We start from the raw sequence: 21,895 nt of genomic DNA, 5'->3' as shown, positions 1-21,895 counted from the left end.
GAGAGGAGAAAGAGATAAGGGTGAAGGCAAAATATAACTCTTACCATTTATGAATGCTTTAGAATCAAAAGACTAAGTCCTTTATAAATGATTCAGCATTTGATTTTTTCCTTAGATTGGCTCAAATTTTACCTCTCAGGTTATAAAATTTTAAAGCCCTATGCATTTGGAGGTCTGGTTCAGGATGAAGAATCTTAGGCTGGGAGTCGGAAAACCCAGCTCTGACCCATCTTTTCTTGCTGTGTGACCTTGGACAGGTAACATCTTCTCTGAGACACAGTTTTCTCCAAATGGAGTGGACAATGTATGCCCTGAGTCTTGCCCAGGCTTGTGGTGAGGAGCAAAAGGATAAAAGGACAGAGCGTGCTTGGTAGATAAATGTACTGATAGGAAACACAAAGAATGTCCATGACCATTTATTTATTTCTAAATCACTCATTAAGCTTTGCTAGTTCTTGTGTTTACTATTATGAATGAACGTTAGGTGTTGCATCCCACCTTCTATTTGAAAGACCATTCTTGGCAAATGTTCAAAATAACATTTATGAGTTAATAACAGAGTTAAGTTATTCCCTTCAGGATTAGATACATTATGCTAAAAAATAAATTCAGGGGCTTCAAAACAACAAAGGTTTACCTCCTGGTCACATTATATGTTCATTGCAAGGTTTCCTTCTTGCAATCACTCAGGGCCTCAGGTTTATGGAGCAGCCACCATCTCCCACGTTGGGTCACCATAAGGGAGGAAATGCTGCTCTGAGCATCTCACCCCTGTAATTGAATGCTCAACCGAAGTGACATGACTCACTTCCGCTCACATCTGATTGGCCAGAGCTGACCACATGGCCCTCTCCCAACCTCGCAGAACAAGGGAGGGCCATTCTACTGTGGGCCTGGAAGGCAGAGAACTAGAAGTTTTTAGAGAGCAGCATTTTCAATAACCACATGCACCCTCCGTGGATTTGCAGTGGTAGAGCATGTTGACTCTGGTCATACTGACGGAGGCCACCTTTATTTGCGTTGTGTAACAGACTTTCATGGAGCACCACCTAGATGTCAGGAATGATGCCCAGCATGGGAGATGCAAAGTCATAGATGAGCTCTTGGTCCTAAAATGCCACACAAGAAATATGCACTGGATGTTCTGTGAGCTTCAACCAGCCACTTCATCTAGCCCGACGAAAGGGAAATAGATTCCTGGAGGTGGTGAGTCCTACAGGAGCAGTCGAGCGTGCAGAGGCTGGGAAAGAAAGGTGTTCTGGGCAATCAGGACAGCATGAGCTAGCCAAGGCATGGGTGATGCCAGCTCTGCATGTGTGGGACCCTCCAAACAGTATTTACTGCTGGAGCATCAAATGGGAGGTCAGATGGTCAAGAAGAGTGAACCTGGGTGGAAGGAGAACTGGTTAGGAGGTAGTGATGGCATCCAGGGAAGAGAGGGTGAGTCCTGTTATTGGGCAGTGAAGGGGATGGAGGAAGGGGGCCAGGCTCCAGAAACCATGAAATGCTACCTTCAGCTCTGAGCTCCCCGAGAAGCAGCAGAGCAGAGAGGGAGGGAATAACATGCAGCCAGAAGGACAGACCTGGATGCTGTGTGCACCTGCTTAGAAGCCACAACTCTTTGGTGTAAGCCCTGCTTCCCCACTTCATGGCTGTGTTACCCTGCACAAGTTATTTGCCTTCTCTGTGCTTTAGTGTCCCCATCTCCAAAATAGGGATAATAATAGAAAACGCGTAAGTCTGAGGTTATGTGTATTAATACGTACAAAGGACAGGGACTGTGGCATCTGACTGGGTTAAAGAAGTGTGGACTATCTTTTGTTGCCTCTGCAGGGGTTCCTGCCTCTCCCAGCCAGGCCGAGCCTGCTCTGCCAGCTGAAATGTCAACATGGGCGGTTCCTGTCTGAAGTCCCCACAGACAAAGGACGCTTTGCACCCAGGGGACCTGAGCAGTGTCCTTTTCTGTTTGTCTCACAGAGGCCTTCCTTTTCTGGCCGCAGCTGACCCGAGGGTGGGCGGACCCCGCAGCAGGCTCTGCTGCTGAGTCATCCTGCCTGGCCTGCCTGGCTGGAGTGACCTAGCAGGAGAAGCTGACTCCCCTGCAGGCTGAATCTGTCCTGGGGGTGGGGTGGGGAGGGTGGTAACATTTTATTTAGGGGGATCAAAAAGCCTCGGGATGAAACAATGGTGGGTTTTTTTATGGGTACGTATGGTGGGCTGTTTGCCAAAGCTTGGCCTGCCAAAGAGTGCTGGTAAAGGAGGGACTGTTGTCACTGGGCTTTTGGCCATGAATTTGCATCCTAGCAGGAGGCAGGAGGCAGCAGCCTAGGAAGGCCTGGTCTTATTTTTATCGCGTAAGAATGAGGTACCCTTTGGTAGAGATGCTGAGAGTCTCTTTCACTTCCACAGCTACGCATGCTGAGTAATAATGATTGCTGACTTTTTTGATCACTTGATGTCTGCCAGGCTCTCTACCAAGCTTCAAAGCATTCTCTCATTCAGTCCTTACCAGCTTGTGAACTAGGTTCTATTCTTATTTCTATTTAACCCGTGAGGGAACCGACTTTCAGAGAGGTTAAGTCAGTTGTGTGAGGTCACACAGCAGTAGGTGGCAGAGCAGGCAGTCTGATGCCGGGGCACAATCTCTCGATGGGTACACCTCGCAGGTGGCTGTAGGAGTGATTGGGGCGTGTGCGGTAGGGAGTCTCACATGCTGTGGGTGTACAAAAAATGACCTCCATCCCTTTTATCACTGTTATTTATTCCTTCAAAACAAACAAACAGCAACCATTCAACATGGCCATGTGATTTTGGAGGGATGATTTTGGTCCTGCTTGAGGATTTGTCTTGTGCCTTGGTTCCACATCACTAGGACACAGGCAGTCTGCACACACAGACCTCAGGAACGTGACACCCCGGCCCCCTGCTTCTATTGCTTTCAGACTGTCTTGGGCTGACCTTGTTTAGTAGCAGGATGACCTTCACTCTCCATATCTTTATTTCATGGTTCAGGACTCAAGTGTGTAGGTTGTAGAAGTTTTACAAATTCCAGACAGGCTTACCACATTTAAAATACCACTGACGAGTGTGTAACGCCTACCTTTTTAACTCCATGTAGGTCAGATACATAGTACTCTCAGAGAGCAAGAACTTTCCTAAAGCAACTCGGAACTGGGCCATTTTGCTTGCTTGCTGGTGGCCTGATAATACCAGGGCTTCTCGGTGTTGCTAAGAGTTTCCAAGGAGAGAGATTTGCTTCCCTCCTATTTTCCCCTTCCAGGGCACCAGAACGAGCCCGCTGCTGGAGCCCAGGGCACATTCTTCACTTGGTCACCATCAAAATCAAATTACCAAGTACGCAGGTGCTGATGAAGCCTGTCACTACACAAAATTAATTATTTTAAAAAAGGTAAATGACCCAGATTCCTGTGGTGTGTCTTTTTGGGGCCCAGGAAATGCCCTTCCCCCCTCAAGTGAATTGGAGGTGCCTCAGATGATGTCAGCGCTCACTCTGCAGTGACAGAGGTATGGGTTGGCAGGATCTGCAGCATGAGCCTGGGCTCCGGCTGCCATTTGGGCTCCTGTCAGTGTCACTGTGGAGACCATTAATCTTCAACTTACAGCTGAGCCTTTTCGGGGCATTGAGTTTTCTTGTTCTGTTTTGTTCAGCATGGCATTCAAGATTCCTTCACAGAAATCTGTGTCGGAGCAGGAAAATGCTATGTGAATTATGTCCTCCTGAAGTCACCATCTGGCCAATATTCATCTTGCTTAGTGAAATATCAAGGATATCCTTCGGCACAGATGCTACGGGGCAAGAACATAGCACACAAGTGACCGCAGTCATAAACCAACATGCAATCAAGTGTAATTAATGCACCTGGTGCCCACTTCAGAGTTCCAATCCCGCAGTTGCACATGGGTTGGCTTTTCCTTTTCATATGTGGCTTTTTGTTGTCAGGTTTTTATTTTTTTCTTCCCTTTTGGGGTGGGGATAGATGTTTGCAGTTTGAATTGGCCCTGGCGTTTTCAGCAGTAAATAAGCCACCATCATGGAGATGGTGAAAATGGGAGTGTTTGTATGTGTTCAAGAAACTGCATCACATGCAACCAGTTCAATACTGAGCAGCATTCTGTGCCTTGAAAAGGCCATTGTCCCGTGCGTCTGGAATCCGTTCCTCTGTTGACACTCACTGGCTTTTGAAGGCCAGGCCCAGATACTGGCCTCCAAGTGCTTTTGTGCCTGATGGAAGAAGCGAAGGGATCCAAAACTTGGAAAAATAAAAGATAAAAACACAAAACAGCCCACCATGACTTCTCTATCAGCAGGATTTCATAGCCGCCTTCCTCTTTTTCCACACTGGCCTTGCCCTGGTGGTGTTTTAAAGTGGTGATGGGAGATGCCTCACTGGAACTGAAACTCTGTAAGCTGTGAATGCTTTCTTTGGATGGAGACCTGGGGGTTAACAAGTGGGGCAAAGGTGGGGAGCAGAAGTTGCAGAAGAGAAACAGTGATATGAGGGCTCCCTATAATCCAAGAGCCATGTAAGTAAGGCGTGGAGATATGGGAGGCAGGGGGGCCTTTACCTGGGGTTCAGGGACGCATAAAGAAAGTGACCTGGGCTCACTTGCAGTGTTTCTGCTGTGCGTAGAGGAGAGGAAGGACGCTCCCACAGTGCCCTTGCTATGGGCACTGCAGCCTGAGTGCATATGGCAGCTGTGAGCTCATCCTCCTGTGTCACTTCTACACAGAAATAGCAAAATTGCAGTTAGCAATTAAAGGTTTCAAAGGCCCCTGAGTGTCGTTAGGGGCTTGTCAATGCCTTTCTCCGAGCTGCAGGATGAATGGCTCCCAATTGTCTCCTATCAAATTAAAGCTCCTTATCATAGGCTGTAGCATCCTCTGCTAATTGGTGCCTGCTTACCTAATTCATCTTTCATTCTGAAGCACCTTGTCCCATCATCTGAGAGCCATCTTCCAAGTCTTCTAATTGCCAGCTCTCTTCAAATCAATTCCATTCAACAGATGTGCACTGGATTTCTACTCAGAGCCAGGCCCTGATAGCAGGGGAGGCAGTTAGGTAAATGAATCAGAGAGCGTTGGCATTATACTATAGAAAGCCTTTGTAGTGTCTGAAAGAGGAGGCAATAATTTGAGTCTTGTTCCAAACTTAGGAGCTAAATAATCTTGCTTAAACTCTCCAAGCCTCTGTTCAGGAAGCTTGGGGGTAAATGGGGATAATAATGCAGAGTTGCTGTAAGAATTGAATGAGATTGTATCTATTTGTCTGTCTATCTATCTATCTATCTATCTATCTATCTATCTATCTATATTTGACATACATATTTCACAAATGTATATTTCAGATATATACCAATACTGTATATATAAAGCCCGAAGAACCCATCGTTATTTTTACTGGAATGCAGCCAGGGTCATGAGGGAGGAGTAGTCATCTCTGCCTACAAAGGTCTGCAAAGGTTTTGTGGAGGAAAAGAGATGTGAGGCAAGCTTTTCTTCTTCCAGTAGACATGAGAAGAAAGGGCAGTTCAAGTGCAGGTAACGAGATGTGAAATCAGGGAGACAGGAAACAGCCAGGACATTTCAGAAAGGGCAAGTACACCTAGAGCCCTGGTTTCCATGGGGGCGGGGAGGGATGCCAGTGGTGGGAGATGGCCCTAGAGAGGCAGTTGGTGTCTGCAGTGATGTCTCCAGACCTTCAGGGTGTTGTGTGATTTCCACCCTCCTTCTCAGCACTTCTCACCTTCAGCTTCCCATTTAGCCTTACCTTCCCATGCAGCCCTTGGCACCACTGAGAGTGGTTAAACAGCATCTGTCACTTTGCCTGTGCTCAGCTTGGAAAATCCTCCAGGATGGCGACCTCATGGAAGATTTCCCTCACAACCACGTTTTCCCAATCCTTTGCCTACAGAAGGAGAAAGTGGTATTGCTTTACCAGCTAGAGTGAATGCACAGATGTGGAGTAGGACTAGGGAGAATAGGCCGAGGGATGGGTGAGCAGAACCCAGGTAGAGATCTGACACCCTTTCCTGGTGACCTCAAATGAATCAGTAGCCTCTTTGATCTGAACTTTTTGTATCCTCAGCACAAGGGCCTCATGTTCCTGAGGAGGTTCTGAGAAGGAGGGAGGAGGCATGGGGACTTTAAGGGAAGAGTACAGCCTAAAGAGAACTTTGATTTCCCTGATTGTGACTGGGTGGCTGGGAAAAAAAGCCAAAGAGTGTGGCAGGTTTATATTGGCTTGTTTGCCTGGAAGGGCTTGGTGTTCCCACGGCTGCACACCTTTCCTCTCCTTCTCGGCAAACAATGCCCCAGATGGGGCTCTGGTTGCCAGTCAGTGCTTTGATGTCACACTTTGAGCCTGTCTATCAGGAGTATCAGGAGGTGTGTGTGCGGTGGTAGCCAGCATAGCTCTGGTGTTAACCCTCATAAAACCACGGGAGGAGAGAGTCTGGACTCAGCCAGAGATCTTAGGCAAGAGATTGACACTTGCCTAAGTCTCCTTAAAAGTAAGTGACTGGGTCGGGTTGAAATTGAGACCGTTCACACCAAGTTCATGCTCTTTCCACCATTTCACCCGTAAAGCTGTCCATCATGCTCCTGATGCACCAGAGCATGGGTCACTGTAGTGCCAAGAGGGAAGAGCAGGCTGCATCAGGAACTCCATGAGAAACAATCATATGGATTGGAGCTTGCAAGTTTCAAACCTCAAAACTGTGGGGAGGAGACCCAACAAAGGACAGGGAGAGCAGTGGTGAACCCTAGTAAGAAATGGGAGGGAAAGGCTCTGTGTGGAGTTTAAAGTTGGAGGTCTAGCATTTAACTGTAGATCACCAGAAAGAGGAAAACAGGGGCGTTGGAGAGTGGGCATGGCTCGGTTCATGGTTGTGAGGGATCAGTCGTTGCTCAGAAAATACTTCAGAAACAGCCACTGAGTGCAAGTGTGAAAGAAACATGAAGCGCTTACTGTGTGCAATGTGAGAAAGAGGAAAAAGCAGGGTTCCTGACTTCAAGAAGAACATGCTCTCTCACTCTCTTTAGTTATGCCCACTGTGTCAGGGAGGGCGCCTGAGCCTGGTCAGTTTAATTCCAGAAAGTCTGACTGGCCACCCACATCAGAAGTCCTGGTGGGATGCAATAGGCGACTTCTTCTTCCTACTGTTTATCTGTCCTCTCGTGCAGAATCAACCTGGGAAGGGCTTCTAGGTGTTTCCCTCTCTCTCGAAGACTCCCTCTTCCCCTCAATAGCCCCTCTGTCTTTGCATCCCAGGGAGGTTGCATCAGACCCTGGAGGTTTCCTGCCTGCCCCCTTTCTCCAGTCCGCAGTAGTGAGGTTGGATCCTCCAAGCTTCAGATCCTCCACAGTCTTCACAGAGCAGCATCCGCTGCACAAACAGTGATCTCCCATGTTAATTTCCCGTCTTAGTGCAGAGCTTCACCCTGTTCTTGTGCTCACAGAATCCTGTCAATTAATCTACTATGTTTTGTTGAAGATTTTCTCCCCACGATGGGTGAGAAAGAATGAAGTTGTTGAAAGGCAAAGGAGAACTCAGAAATGCCAAATCTTGAGAAGGGCTTAGCTGGGAAGACATATGATCACTTCTTCCTTGAAGCCCTCCTGACCGCCACAGACTGAAGTGATGTTGACCACACTTGTTGGAAAGCTAGGGATCCCGCAAGTGTCTGCTTAATTGAGCACATAGTACATAGCTGTCTAGGATAAGTCTTACAGCAATGTCACTTTGGGACACAGGCATTTTATATCTAGTAATGTGGACATTATTAGAATTCCTAAGTGGGAATCCACTCTCTCCCATTCAGCTGCTGGCCCGAGGCAAATTTCTGGATCTCCCTAAGTCTTAGTTTCTAAGAATATAAAATATACGTAATGAGGATATTTTCTTCACTGGACTATGGTGCACATCAGAAGAGATTATTCATGTCCATAGTGCTGGGCCTGTAGTAAATACTCAGTAAGTCTCAGTGATTATTACTTTTCTTGGAGGCAGAGGGGAGAGAGATGGCTTTGTGTGATGGTCAGGAACATGGAGGAGGCTGGACATAAACTCATTTTAGAGGGTGGGGGCAGAGAGCATTGAATACTTACTGTGCATTTGCACCTGGCATGTGCTTGCTGATTTCATCCTCAGCACAAGCCTTCAAGTTTCCCTTTGTCAAGACGAATAGACTGAGCTCAGGGATGTTATGCTCAGGGATGCTCAAGGTCACACGTCTAATTAATTACACAGCTTGGCCTCAAACTCAAATTTATCTGACCTCAGAGTAAGGCATTTTAGGGACAGGCAAAGACCCAGGAGTAGGAAAGCCCCAGGTCATCCAGACTCCTTGATTATGAGAGAAGGAATATGTAAAAGTAGAAAGATAGTGCTGGAAAAGAAAGGCAGGTGGGGCTGGGAGAAGAAGTTCTCCAGTGTCAGGCCAAGGAAGTTGGACTTTCTCCAAAAAATACTAGAATGCCATTTCTGGGGTGGGTACAGAAAGAAAGCTGATGAAAGGGGTGGAAAGGGGTCCAGATTATATGACAGACCATGTCATTGGGAGTTGAAGATCTCAGCAGGAGTGATCAAAGAGAAGTCTTGGTGTTGGCCACTCTCCCCTGTGTGCTCAGAAATACCCGTCCTTTGTCTTGCATTCAGTGATGCTGTTTGTAGGATTTCCAGCTCACATCTCAGCATCTGAATGTTCTGCAAACAGCAGCCAGGTTCTGTGGGGGAGGGAAATGCTGCCCACGAGAATACTGTTAAAGGAGCAACTGCTTCATCTGCCTTCTCCGGAGTGCCATGAACTGCGGAATACTGCTGGGCCAGATGCTCCCATCCCAAGCAGCTGTGTCTTGGGATTCAAAGAGGCTCTCGCAGCACTCCCACTAGTTAGCAGCACAACTGTGCACAATCACTTCACCTCTCAGAACTTCATCTCCCTTTTTAACATGGGAAGAAAACAGTAGCCTCTGTTCTAACCATTCTGATGTGAGTATCAAGGAAACTCATCTTTCTGAAAACTGCGGAATTATTCTCTAAGCCTTCCATTTGCCACCCTGATACCTTCTTCCTCCTTCTCCCATCCAGAAGTATACTTGATAGAATTTAATAATTAGGTTTAGTTCCAGAAACATGTGTAGGCCACCAAAGTAGGCACTGAACATGCAGAAGTGAAGGAGGTGCCATCCTATCTTTAAACCTTTCTCTCTTTACTAGAAGAATTACAGGCGGGAACATAAATGGCCACAGGTAACTCAGATCCCCTCCACCCATCCCTCCCAGTACTGGCAAGGTATCACGTGAGCACTTTCAATGCAAGGCACTGACTCCTTTCCTTACGTTTGTTATTTTATTGAATCTATAAAACAAGCCTGCCTTGGAGACTTTAAAACAGAAGCTCATCAAGAGAAATGTGCCCAAGGCCATCCAGATACTGAGTGGCCATCAGAATTCTAATCATGACACCAGACTTCAAAACTTTTCTTTTGCCAACTAGCCTTAAAATTGGTCAAATATGCCTCCTTTTTCAAACCGACCTTTTACTTCCCACCCATATGCAGGCGCCTGATTTCAGGGTCTCTCCTTTCTCACAGAAATGATTGAAATAACCAGTGCCCTGGTCTCCCTGCATCTAGCTTACATCTTTCAAATCCATCCACCCCAGGGCCACCAGAGTGGACCTTCTCAAACGCAGGTATAATCATGTCACTGCTGTTTTAAACTCTTGAATGGCTTCCTCAGTCTACAAGATAAGGTCTAAATTCCCTGATGTGCCATGCAGATCCCTTTCTGATCCTACCTTTGCAAACTTTCAATGCCCTCCTGCACCCTCCAGCCAAGCAAACAAGAACACAGACCTAGCCCCACCCATCAAGTCCTCCCTGGGTCCATATGCTGGAATTCCATTTTTTCTTTCATCAATTTAAGAAAACCCTCATGTCTTAAAATCAAAGGTTCCCTCTTATAAAATGCCTCTCTGAACCAACATATGCCCAGCTAACCAACCCACACCTAGTACTCTCTACTATAATTGGGAGTTTTAGTAGAAGAAAGTTGATCTGACCAACAATACCAGGATGTCCCTGACATAACATGGGACAAAGGATGGAGCATTTAACTCCTTGTCACTGGTAATAGTCTTTGGGAACACGTCACAGATTGGCACTATCTGAGCTGGATTTCAAAGGAAAAATTGGATGCATTTAGGTCATTGTGCCTTGGATTCCAGCCATCACCAGGGAGAATGTCAATATTGAAACCTGTTGAGTATGAAGAAGATAAAGTCCCCCAAATAAACCAGGATCGCGGTGTCTTTTGTTCCTCTAGGTTGGGCTGCTGGCGGCTGGTTAGGGCAATGAGCCAGGTGTCCCTTGGTACGTTGACATTTTAAGAGCTCTGGCACCAGTGGCAAGTGTGGGTTAATTTGATATTTACTAAGATTCACTTGCTTTGTAAACATCGAGGTCTGGCTATTGGTGAGGGGACTGTGGACTCTTGACAGCTGTCATCATTTTACTGACTCAGACATCTTTTGTTGCTCTTAGAAAACAAACACCAACCTTCTGACTGCCTTTAGGAACCTGGGACTCTCATAAAACAGCACTATCTGGGACATTGTTCTCTGGGAAACCAGAAACAGGTTCCTTGAGCCCTGACCACACCAGCAAAGAGAACAAAAAAACAATCACTGTCATTATCACCATCGCTGTTGTGATCATCATCATCATCATCATCATCATCATCATCATCACGGCATCCTCTGTCTTCTAAGAGCCTCTGTAAGGTTGCTAAGAACCATCTTCCGTTTGGTCCCATCTAACTTTAAATGTGCCAAGTAAGGACATCCTCATTCGCAAGAAGATGGTTCTCTGCTTCTGCAATTCATATTTTAATCTTATTACAACCTATCTTTTTGTTTTTTCATTTTTTTCACTTTTTACATTTCTACCACATAGCTCCTATTTAAATCCGTAAATCTTAATCCAAATGAACACTGACTTTGTTGGGATTTATGTATTTTGAGTATGTATAGCCTATAATTATGCCTTCTGTCCCCGAACACATTTTTAGGTCTTACTTTTTTTTGTTAAAGTCAGCCCCTCTATTCTCTCATTTTATTTCCAATGCTTCTGCTCCTTTTAGAACGTGAATTTTGTTAGAAGGATTATTACTTCCCTGCCGCTAAGAGTGGATTAGGCCATCTGTCATGAATCCTCACCTGGCAAAGAGAATGTTAACAACTAGTACTTAGGATGGACTTGGTACTAACCTGGCACTGGATACGATTTCTGACCTAAATTTATTGTTTCACTGATTCTTACAATGGCCCTGAAGGTCTGGGGTTGTTACTGTTCCCAACCTACAGGTGTAGGGATTAGGCTCAGGGGGGTTGAATGACATGTTGAAGGTCAGAGAGTTGGTGAATGATAGAATCCGCCTGCCTCTGATCCCAAGTCCAATGTCCCACACAGCCTTTCACTTTGAGCTTCCACTGACATTACTTTTTATTTCTCCTTCTTTAAAAATTACTTTAAATATAGAAAATAAGATCTGGCGCTTGGACACAGGAAAGGGAACATCACACACCGGGTCCTATTGTGGGGAGTGGGGAGAGGGGAGGGACAGCATTAGGAGATATACCTAATCTACATGACGAGTTAATGGGTGCAGCACATCAACATGGCACATGTATACATATGTAACAAACTTGCACGTTGTGCACTTGTACCCTAGAACTTAAAGTATAATTAAAAAAAAAAAAAGAAAATAAGATCTGGGAGTCAGAAAATACTGGACACCCTACAATTCTTTAGGGCTCCCAGCAGGGGTGAAATTCCAGGGGTGGTTAAATCTGTTTGAATTCATTTTTAGGAGTTATAATTTGACAAGAAGCTCTAACAACACACTCCACTGGCAGCCAGGACTGCAGCAGCCTTGCCTGTCTGCCATGATCTTACTTTGTTCCTCTCCGTTTTCCTGGCGTGGTTTGTCCTTTATAAACCAGCCTCATCTGGGAATAGTGTGCATTTGGTTAATTACCTTTGCAGAGCCAGCAGATGGTGCAGAAAGCACTGCATTGTCGGAGGACCTAAGCCAAAAAAGAGAAGAGGGAGAGAGGGTGGCATCTGTTTATTTGTTTAATTTCTTCAAGAGGAAATGGTGGGTATAAAAATAAAACTAGTCATCACTAGGCATCTCAAAGTGAGGAACACTTTTACCGTCACATAACAATGGTTTAAAATAAAATTCTATTTCAGTCCCCAAAGCTTTGGAAATTTGAAGAAGTATCTGAAACCTGGAACTGGCCGTGCTGGCTCAGTGAGGGTCCATTGGCCAATCCTGAACACCGGCCAAGTTTACCTGTCAGATGCTGTGCCCCAGACCTAGGCATGGAAAACCAGCCAGCAAAGCAGGTTCCCCATAGAAGCCCCCACTATCACCTTCTTCTCCATTTAGCCAAAGACCAGGTTAGTTTCTAATTAACAGGGTTTAATAGCCTCTCTTTCTACAGTTTTGGTGGTAGATGTCCCACATGTAATCTATACCACTGTCCTTGGAATCAGAGAATATTCCAGATGAAAGGACCCTTAAAACCATTGCAGTCAAACCCCCTCATTTCAGAGAGTAGGACACTGGGACCCAGAGCAGAGAAGGGCTTTACCGAAGTCACCAAGCCTGTTAGTGGCAGAGCCAGAATTAGAAGTGAAGTTCCCTTCTCTCTCAGCTTGCCGCCTCACCCCTGCTATGCCAGGTAATCAGAAGAGGGAGAGGCAGGGAACGTTTGGAGAGATTCCAGATGGCTCCGTGAGCAAAGTCTTAGAAAAACTGCCTGCCGCAGAAAGGAGCTAAATGATCAAACCACCGAGGTAGCAGGCACATGACTTGAGAAACAAGAAATAGTCCAGAGTAACTAGAATACTGGGTGTCCGAGACAGGGCAAGACAGATTGTGGGGACTTGATTGTGAAGGGCTTTGTCATCAAGAAAATGCAGCACCAAAGATGTAAGTAGGAAACAGTTACGTCTCGGCCTGTGCCCAAGATGGTGGTAATGTGAGGATGGGTTGATGAGGGAGATTAGGAGGCGGAGGTCACCCAGGAGCTAGATGAGAAGTGTCCAAATCAATCTGGTGGTAATGGAAATAAAGAGGTTTCATCTCCCTTCACTCCACAGGAACGTCTCTGTTCAAGGTCACTAATGCCCTTGGGCTTGCCAGATCCAATGGCTACTTCTCTGACCTTACATTTCTTCATATAATCAACCACTATGTTTTTCAGATACTTCATAAGGCAGGCGGGGGTGGAGGTGGGTGTAGAGAGCTGTGCTTAAAAATAAGAAATGGATGGCCAGACGTGGTGGCTCACGCCTGTAATCCCAACACTTTGGGAGGCCAGGGCGGGCAGATCATGAGGTCAGGAGATCGAGACCATCCTGGCTAACATGGTGAAACCCCATCTCTACTAAAAATACAAAAAAAAAAAAAAAATTAGCTGGGTGTGGTGGTGGGCGCCTGTAGTCTCAGCTTCTCGGGAGGGTAAGACAGGAGAATGGCCTGAACCCGGGAGGCAGAGCTTGCAGTGAGCGGAGATCGTGCCACTGCACTCCAGCCTGGGCGACAGAGTGAGACTCCATCTAAAAAAAAAAAAAAAGAAGAAAGAAATGGAAATCTCCTTGGAGAGAGGAAGACAACTCCCTTCAGGATCCAGCCCCTCCCTAGCAAGGAGCTCCCACTGGGTCAAACCACACAGGGAGCAGCCCCAGTCCAGGACAAGCAGGGCAAAAGAGAAGTCCTATATTTGGGTTCAAACACTGAATTGAAAATATAGCACTTAGGACATATGTGATCTGTTCTAGCTACAGACATGTTTTTCATCATCAACAGGTAAAAGTCAAAATACCTTAGCAAGCAGGTAAACTTCTATGACTTTTTTCTACTCTCCATTCTTAACTCCATCATTATCTTTCTTCTGAATAAACTGAGCTTGCAACAAACCAATGATTTAGAAAGCTAACAAAATGTATACAATCTCACAGAAGTTTAAGTTCCAGATCAAGGGAAGTGATAGGCCTGCATTCTTCTGCATTGATTTGACCATATCTGGAGTTCATTCTTTGCCCAGTTCTGGCCTTACATTTTCAAAGAGACAATTACAAGATGGAGAAATAACCCAGCATGGGAAGCCCATCAACAAATCTAAATGTGTGCCTGTGAGGCCTAGATACATTTTGCTCCGTGAAATCTTTATGCTTCCTCAATAACTGTTTTCCAGTGTTTGAAGGACTATATGTTGACAATAAAGCAGGTTGATTTCAGAAGAAAAACTTCTAGCCAATAGGTAAAATCATCCATGAAGTTGAATTTAGCTTCACGTAAACACTGATCTTCAAAGGGATTGACTGCTGAGAGGGACAGCTGCTTTCTGTACCTGGAAGTGTTCGTGCATATGCCTCATGGCCACCTGCAGAGACCAGAGAGCTGTGGGTCCTGTTCATGGAAGAGTCTAAATTATTTGAAATGTAGTCTTCTCTTAGTGACCGTCAACAGGTCCCAGAATTTCTTAGAGATGTCCAGTAGGCTGAAAAGAACTGGGGTTGCCAGGAGTCAGGAAATAAGAGAGAGAATGGTAAGAGGAATATGAGTTTAACATGAGACAGAACTCTAGAAACTGTTAAAGGGGCTTCCCAGAACTTCGATTTCCTCTTTCTTGCCCAATGATACACTCTCCTCACCCTCTATTTTCCCCACTTTCAAAATACTTCTTCAAGAAAGGATAATGTTAATTTATACTAACATGTAAATGGCTTCTTAGAATCCACAATCTTCTCTTCCCAGAGTCATTTTGCCTACTTCTAAGGGATAAAATCTAAAGCTAATGAATTGACTGTATTAGGCAGTTGTATGGAGAAATGAAGAAACCAGCGGTTAGGATTTGGGTTACGGTTGCCAAGTATTGACTGCAAGTAACAGAAATTACCTCCAACTAACTTTAGCACAAAATGAATCTGTTTGAAGAACACAGGTAATATGGTTTGGATCTTTGTCTCCTCAAAATAAAATCTCCTGTTGACATATTCCCAGTGTTGGAGGTGGGGTTTGGTTGGAGGTGATTGAACCCTGGGGAAAAATCCCTCATGCATGGTTTAGCACCATCCCTGTGGTGATAAGTGAGTTCTCGCTCAGTTAGTTCTGGTTGTTTAAAATAGTCTGGGACCTCTCTCTTATCCCTCTTTTACTCCTGCTCTCACCATGTGATATTCCCAATGTGCCTTCAACTTCTACCATGATGGTAAGCTCCCTGAGCAGATGCCAGCACCATGCATCTTGTACAGCCTGCAGAACCAAGAGCCAAATAAACCTCTGTTCTTTATAAATTACCCAGCCTCAGATGTTTCTTTATAGCAATGCAAAAATGGCCAAACACAACAAGGGAATCCCACAGAAGTAAGGAATCAACAACTAAGATTCAGGAAAGACATGAACCATGTAGCTCCGGGGGCCTTGGAAGTAAGGATAGGTGAAACTTCTCTCCTGCAACTGCGACCACAGTACGCAGCTCTACTGTCCATTTTTGCCACATCTGTGTGCCTCAATATTCAAATTACCAAGAGAGAAAAATGGCCAATCTTGGGTCATGTGATCCCTTGGAAACTAGGAGAGATCTGTTGCCAGGTGCAGAGACATAATCAGATACAGGAAAAGGCATAAATGCAGGACTAAGGATATCTGAGTAGCCTGAAATCACATCACATAAATAGTCTTGTGAGTGACCTCACATCACCACCATGCTCACAGACACCTGGGTGGCTCCCAGTTGCTAACAGGTGAAGTCCAAGTTCTATAGCAAGGTATCTGCAGTCTGTGTGCCCTTGCCCTGGACCACTTTACTCACCTGGTGACTGCAGTGTGTCCCTCTGAGTGACAGTCCTGCTGCTGTGGACCTGTCAGTGACCGTAGTGCTCTTGTTCTCTGTAGTATCATTCCCAACCTTGCTGATTTCCTGTTCACCCTCACAGATAATAGGGCCAAGGTAACTGGCCTCATCCACAAAGCCTCTATCCTCTCTCTGGTATTTTTACTGACTTCAATTTTTTTTGAGGTTTATGGTTTTATTGAGCTTGTTTCCTGTGAGTACATGAAATCTTTGGTGGAATGAGGCAGGATATAAACAAGCCCCACCTTTTAGAGATGGGGCAGAAGTTACAGTAGATTTGAAGAACGATGTTTCCTTTCTCCTCTCTCCATTTCCAGGTAGCCTCGCAATGCCTGGCACATAGGAGGTGCACGGTGCATATCCACTTGATAACCTACTGAGGATTGCAGACTTTTAGTCCACACAACCAACAACCAAAGCCAGATCCAGCTTGTGACGCCTGAGGCTTGTATAGCTTGGGAGGTTCTCTGGGGAAAAAAAGTACTAAGATGTCGTACTTTTGCAATTTCTGCAAAAACAGATGACATGAGGAATATCTTTTAAGGGGACCATGCAAGAGAGTAGCCTGAGGCAGACGTTTCTTACCTTCAGGGGAAATCCTCCTCTGCACATGACCAGCCAGGCCTCCAGGTGAGTGGTATTCGTATCATTTCACAGAAAAGAAATAGATGAAGAGAAGGTTTAACCTTCATCTAGTCATTACCATGTGCCATTTAATCCACACAACACTGTGAAGGAGGATGTATTAGTTCCTCATAGCTGCCATAACAAGTGATCACAGACATGGTGGCTTAAAGGAACAGGAATGTATTCTCTCACAATTCTAGAGATCAGGAATTCAAAATCAAGGTGTTGATGGGGACATTTGCCCTATGGAGGCTCTAGGGAGAATCTGTTTACCCTCAGTCTCCTTTACTCATTTACTTGACTTGCAAGAACCATCAAAGTAATGAAGTTTATACCCTCTGCATAAACAGATGGTGGCAGAACTGAGTTAAAGATCTTGCACAACTTCAAGACCCCACCTAGGAAGTCTTTCTTGGAGGATTTACTTAGAAGTCTTACTGCTTGGAAGTCTCTCCAAGGCTCATGCCGCTGTCTTTCTCTTCTGCACTTTTGTATCCCTTTATTACCCATGCCAGTATCTTTGACCTTGACCTTAAGCTATTTGTAATACTGATTACACTCTCATCATAAGGAACTAACAGCTTCTGGCTTTAGTGTTTACATTTTTCACTGTGGGTCAGGTTTCCGGAAACTGTGCTGGAGCAATATTGGCCTTCTTCTGCTGCCACACACACCAAATGAGCACCCACCTCAGGCCCTGCTGCTGAGTTCTCCTGGGGTTTTGGTGGCCTTTTCCTATGTCTTGTGCCTCTTCTTTCTTGCCATTTAGAATCTCAGTTTAAATTCTGTATTCTCATTTGATTTGATTAAGCCAACTTAAAAGAGATATTATTGAGAAAATAAGGGAAAATTTGACTATAGTTTTGGTATTGAAAAGTATTAAAGACTATGTATTCATTTTTTAAGATGTGTTAATGCTTTTGTGAATTTGTGGTGTTTTTAAAGCCTTATTTGTCAGAAATGCTGAAGTGCTTATGGGAGAAATGATATGATGTCTTGGAATTGATAGGACATATTCCAACAACAATAACAAAATGGTATAGAAAATATAACAAAGGCTGGGTGCAGTGGTTCAAACCTGTAATCTCAGCACTTTGGGAGGCTTGAGGCAGGAGCATTGCTTGAGCCCAGGAGTCTGAGACTAGTCTGGCAACGTGACAAGACCCCATCTCTTAAAAAAATAAAAGTAGCCCAGTGTGGTAGGGTGCACCTTTGGTCCCTAGTACTTGGGAGGCTGAGGTGGGAGGATCACTTAAACCCAGGAAGTCGTGGCTGCAGTGAGCTATGTTCATGACACTGCACTCCAGCCTGGGCGATGGAGTGAGACGCTGTCTCAAAAAATAAATAAATAAATAAATAAATAAATAAATAAATAAATAGGAAAGAAAATATAATGGAGATAAATAAAACAAGGTTGTGAAACTACTAAATACTGTAAATACTATTAAAGTGGAGGTACCTGGGGCTTCATTATATTATTCCCTGAACTCTGTGAATGCTGAAAAGATGCCATAATAAAAAGATATACATGTGTATGTATAGTATGTGTGAAATATTGAATATTACATTCTCTGAGAGGCCTCCAACTGTCCAAGTCTAAAGTATCTACTTTAAAGTGTCTAAAGTTAGCACATGGTAGGTGCTCAGTAAGTGATTACTAGCTGAATGAATCCAGACTCTAAACTCCAAGACAACATGTTCACTCATCTTCTGCATCTACATGGCCCTTTATCTTGATGTAAGGCTCTTGAACAGACTGTTCAGAAATTAATGGTTAAATGATTGCTCATGTGGTCAGAGTCACACTTCAAAACAGCCTTGCCTAAGTCTCCTGCTTATTCTTGTGTTTAAAAGCAGTTTGGAGACTACAAGAGAGACTTTCGGGATATAGGGAAGTGTTTTTAAAATACTGTAGCAATTTTTTCAATATCCTTTATTTTTCTTATACATTTTTAACTACAGTTAATACTGTTAATTACTGTTATAATGTTCATATAAAAACAACATGATATGGTTTGGCTCTGTGCCCCCACCGAAATCTCATCTTGAATTGTACTCCCATAATTCCCATGTATTGTGGGAGGGACCTAGTGGGAGATAATTCGAATCATGGAGGCGGTTTCCCCCATGCTGTTCTCTTGGTAGTGAATAAGTCTCGCGAGATCTGATAGTTTTATCATGGGTTTCTGCTTTTGCATCTTCCTCATTTTTCTCTTGCCACTGCCATGTAAAATGTGTCTTTTGCCCCCTGCTGTGATTCTGAGGCCTCCCCAGTCATATGAAACTGTAAGTCCAATTAAACTTCTTTTTCTTCCCAGTCTTGTGTATGTCTTTATCAACAGTGTGAAAATGGACTAATACACAACACATATTTAAATGCCTTACAGATTAAATTTTAACTCAGCTGAGCCACCAATGAGTGACTTTAAATTGCCAGATTATGTTACTTTGGGGAAAGCCTCATAGTAAAGTTTTCCTGACATCTTTCTTGATTTGTGTATTTGAACCTTTTTTTGAATGTGTCACTGACTTGGAAAGTCTCCTCTTTTTCATGTTTGTTTACAGGTTTAATCAGAACCTATCATGTAAAATTGCATATATGCAAACCTTTGTGCAATACCCCTATGCATGATTACGTACCCGGCAAAGAAAATTGAAATGAAAGATATGATGCCATGACAATAATTCCAACACAGACAGTTTCTTAGCTGACAAGACATTACAGGCTACCAGTCTGACTTGGACATTTAAGTTTATGATAAGGAACATGGAGTCATAGTTAAATGTTAATAGCTATTTAGTTTAATAACATTTGGACTAGTTTTGCTAAAGAACAAGTATACTGAGACTCCTTAAGAATGGCCAATTCTTTGCAGCTATTTATCTGCATAGAAAAAAAAAGTTTGTTCAATTCTATGCAACACAAACAAAATTCAAAACTAACATAAATGCTGTAGCTTACAGAAAACTGTAACTGTTGTCCATGCCCTCATGACTCATTGGTTTTATTGATGGTCTTTAAATATATGACACAAATTAAAACAATTAGATTATGTTTCTATTAGCATATTACTTAGAGTTTTTAATCATAGTTTGCATATTTGTGCTCTATGTAAGATTTCATTTGTTTGCTGCTAAACAAAAATAAACAGAAAACACTGGGTTAATGGAGATAATATGGAGTTCAGAGGGAGGTGGTCTTGGGTGCAGACCCAAGCTATGCCTAGTACCGTATATATTCCATAGCAGGTCTTTCATAAATGCTTGCTAGCTAATGGTGGCTATTCCAGGTTCCCAGTTCCCATCTTTGCCAAATCAGCTGCCTACATGCATAGCCTTGGATTCTCCAGGTCCTTCTGCTTTACATTTTATTTCACAAAATATCCCCTGTGAGGAGGATGCCACTTTGCATATCACTATTGTAGTTATGTTCAGAGTCCAAGAGGGATCTAGAAGGAAGGAGAACATTCATGAAAAAGCAATGGGTAATCAGGCCTCCCAGGCTCTGAGCCCAAGGAGTAGCTCAGCTCCTTGAAGAGTTTTGTTTCTCCAAAAGAAACCCTCAGGACAATACAGGCCTTATGCTAAGTCAACTGACCAGACCTCACCTCCTGCCACCCACCCCACCCCGAGCTTTGGGCACCGCCTGTCATCTTCTCCTAGGCATACAGCAACAAAGGCCAGTCTATTTCCCTCCACACTGGAGAGGCCATCGGGGAAATAGAGCATGTTTGCTTCAAAGTCCAAAATATCCAGTTTTCAGCTAGAAGGCCAAACTTGTTGAACTGGGAGGGAATGGGATCAGATGGGAGGCTGGGAGTTGTCAGCAGGTTTTCTAACATTGGATAGGAGCTATGGCTCCTGTAAGAGGCGGTGGGGGTGGGGCTCCGGAAGGAGGATTAAGGGAACATTGCCAGAACTGGCTGGCTCAAATCATGCACATTCTTGGCAAGAAGAGGGAGCCTTTGGATGAGGAAATCTCAAGAAGCTGCAGCAAGGGTAGTCTTTTCTCTGCCTATGTGTTTGCGAAGTGTGGAAGAGAATCACATGCTTTATTAGATTTTAAGCCAGAGAGTCAATTCTCTGCAAAAACAAAGTTAACAAACAAAACCCAAACAACTTAAATAGGTCATCAGGAAAGAGTCTTCTTGGTATTGACAATCAAATTTCCCCTGCAGATTTTACTTGTAGACACAAAGTCTGTCTTGTTGCATTGCTGGGATAGCTTCCTGCTTAGCCTCCCTGACCCCAAGATTATTCTTTTCTGTCTGCTCTGCACATGGACAGTAGAATGGCCATATTAGGTGGCATTCTGATTATGACATTTCATGGCATTACCTTTCTGTTTCTTCCTGTTGCCTACAAAATAAGGTTAGACTCTTGACCCTGAATTCAGAGTCTTCCACAATGTGTCCCCAAACTGCTTTTTCAATCAATTTTGCTTTCTGTTTCCCCTTCAAGCATCCTGCTTTCCAAATCCATGTCTCACCTCCTGTTACTCATTTTATTCCCAATGGCCACTGTTTGCTCCCATGCTTCCATGTCCGAGTTCTATCTTCTCTAAAATGTCTGCTTCAGTTGTTATACCTACTACAAAGCCTTCCCAAGAAACAATCATTATGAAAGCCAGCTTTACTGTAGCCTTGCCCTTTCACCTACTGGCACTATGATTTGGGGCTAGATATGTAACTTCTGTGAGCCTCAGTTTACTCCACTGTAAAATGAGAAAAACCTACAGGGTGGTGTGCAATTTAACTGAGAAAATCATCTAGAGTACTTAGCACAGTGTCAAGCACATAGTAAGTGATTGGAAACTCCATTTTTTAATGTATTATTATGTTTTCCATGTTCCACCTTATTTTATAGTGGCAAGAAATGTCCTCCTATCACTTTATTCTTCTTTTAAAATAATTCCCACAAGACTTTAGAAAGCCTATGAAAAAATTCACATAATCAAAAACAACTTCAGATTTACATATTTATCACCATGTGCCACTCTGTGCCAATTCACATGTGGAATCTTGTGGTAAGTCTAATTTACCACAGACATTTTAACTAACAATTATATTCTACCTGCTCCCTAAAGGAGCATAAAACCCACACTTGCAATACTGCAGAATTTGTTTCCTGCTCAGGTTACCAGAACATACAGATATCATTCCATGCTTATAGAGCACTTCAGGGTTTTCAAACTATGGCTTTTATTTGCTCACCACACATTCCTGGGAGTTAAGATGTGTAGCATCATTCTACTGAGGATGAGAGAGATTTACAGTGATGAAGTCAGACCACCAAGTTAATGTCATAGACTGT

The 21,895-nt window shown here is 44.1% G+C and overlaps 1 long non-coding RNA gene across 2 annotated transcripts; it reads right to left on the bottom strand.

Moving 5' to 3' along the window:
• Positions 1-926: 926 nt before the first annotated feature.
• On the bottom strand, positions 927-20,207 carry LOC144341126 (uncharacterized). Of its 2 annotated transcripts, XR_013417779.1 has the most exons (3): positions 15,914-20,207; positions 14,450-14,609; positions 927-13,655 (listed from the first exon to the last, which is right to left on the bottom strand). It is a non-coding gene; the product is annotated as an uncharacterized LOC144341126 (long non-coding RNA). The 2 variants fall into 2 exon arrangements; XR_013417778.1 differs by having other exon boundaries at positions 13,645-14,609.
• Positions 20,208-21,895: the final 1,688 nt, after the last annotated feature.

This window comes from Macaca mulatta, chromosome 5 (genome assembly GCF_049350105.2).
Source record: "Macaca mulatta isolate MMU2019108-1 chromosome 5, T2T-MMU8v2.0, whole genome shotgun sequence".
Classification (NCBI taxonomy): domain Eukaryota; kingdom Metazoa; phylum Chordata; class Mammalia; order Primates; family Cercopithecidae; genus Macaca; species Macaca mulatta.
This window is presented reverse-complemented; position numbering and strand designations above follow the sequence as displayed.